A 1943-nucleotide genomic window follows, 5' to 3' on the forward strand; every position below is an offset into this window, starting at 1 on the left:
AATTAACAAGCTCAACAATTCTACCCAAAATTATGATAAATTCAATTCTTTGGATATTGGTTCATTTTGTTTGCATTTTTGTCAAGGCTTTGTTAAAAAATGAAGCCATTCTTTTGTTTCTTAAAATTGTACTCTATTGTCTTATTGAGAAATGTTATCCTGAAACAGATTTCCTTCTAGGAAAGGAAAGAAGGAAAACCTTAACTATATATGTATTTTATGTATGTGTATATAGGAACTCTGGTGATGTAGTGTTAAAGGCATTTGACTGCTAACCAAAATGCTGGTGGTTTAAACCCACCAGCCTCTCCTCAGAAGGAAGGTTGGACAATCTATTTCTATACTCATACTGCCTGGGAAACCCAAGGGGTGGTCGCTATGACTCAGATCTGACACCATGGTGGTGTATTGCGTTTGTATAGAGAGAAACTTAGGAACCAATGACCTTTTATTAAAAATTTGATTGCTCTCTATTAGCAAATCTTACTTCTTTAAGAACAATGCAATTCTCTTGACTGAGTCATTGAAGGCTTGTTTTACTTGCTTGTTCTTCAGGGTGTAAATGAAGGGGTTCAGCATAGGGGCGATGGAAGATGTAAGTAGTGCTATACATTTATTAATAGCCACTGAATTCTTTGCTGAAGGTTTGACATACATGAAAACGCAGCTTCCATAAGTGATGGAAACTACAATCATGTGGGAAGAGCAGGTAGAAAATGCTTTTTGTCTTTGTTGGACAGAAGGGTAGCACAGAGTGGTCCTGATGATGTATGCATAGGGCAGAATAACACATATAAGAGTCATGATAAAGGTCAACACAGCACAAACTGTGACTACCTGCTCTATGAGCCATGTTTCAGAGCACGAGATCTTTAGCAGAGGGGATGCATCACAGGCAAAATGGTCAATGACATTAGAGTCACAGAATTCCAGATTTAGGCCCAGGCTCAGTGGTGGGAGTATGACCAACAAGGCAGCTGTCCAGCAACAAAGGATGAGTCTTCTACAGACCTTGCTGCTCATGATGGTCGTGTAATGTAGGGGCTTGCAGATGGCTACATATCGGTCATAGGACATGGTGGCCAGGAGGAAAAATTCTGTAACACCAAAGAGGTCAGTAAAAAAATTTGAATGTCACAATTGTCATATGTAATTGTTTATCACCTGTTGATATATTGTACAAGTATCTGGGAATACAAGCAGATGTGAATGAGATTTCTAAGAAGGAGAAATTTTTTAGGAAAAAATACATGGCAGTTTTAAGATGAGAATTGATGAAGGTGAGGAAGATGATTGTCATGTTTCCAGTTACACTCAGCATGTAAGTGATAAATAGAAAGATGAAAATCACAACCTTCAGTTGTGGGTCATCAGTCAGTCCCAGCAGGATAAATGCTATTGTGCTGTTTCTCATCATTGACTTCTGACTTGTATCCAATCTGCATCTAAAATTAAAGATATTTGATATGAGGAGAGTAGTAATTAATGGTGGAAAATAAAATGAAAGTTGCTTTATGTAATTTAAAAATTGATTACACATATTAGCAATATACTGGTAATATATGTTCCACAATTGTTTGTATTTGAGTATTTCAGGAGAAATTTAAAAAATCAAGTTGCTTTATATATACCACACTCCATTATATTACTTTTGTTTCCTTCTTATCACATTTTCTTTCCAATTTATGTTTCAGTTTTATCTATGCCATGGGTTTGATCATTCCATATAGTTAGAACTAATGCTAATATTTTGTAATCTCAACAGCTACTCACAGGCTCAATTATAAAACTGAAACTCAAAGCTTCTTGATGATCTTCATGTGCTTCCTTAAGGTTTTGTTCTTGGTAAAGTGGAAATATATCACATAGAAGCTCACTATAGAGGCTCTCCAAATCCACTGCATACGATTTTGAGATCTAGCATTAGCACAATTTCAAAAAGA

General features: G+C 36.1%; 1 pseudogene; it reads right to left on the reverse strand.

Annotated features, from left to right (window-relative positions):
• Positions 1-483: 483 nt before the first annotated feature.
• Positions 484-1414, reverse strand: LOC103213402 (annotated as a pseudogene).
• Between the last annotated feature and the right edge of the window lie 529 nt (positions 1415-1943).

The sequence above is a fragment of the Orycteropus afer genome, unplaced genomic scaffold (genome assembly GCF_000298275.1).
Source record: "Orycteropus afer afer isolate SDZICR_OR568_19922 unplaced genomic scaffold, OryAfe1.0 scaffold02016, whole genome shotgun sequence".
Taxonomy (NCBI): domain Eukaryota; kingdom Metazoa; phylum Chordata; class Mammalia; order Tubulidentata; family Orycteropodidae; genus Orycteropus; species Orycteropus afer.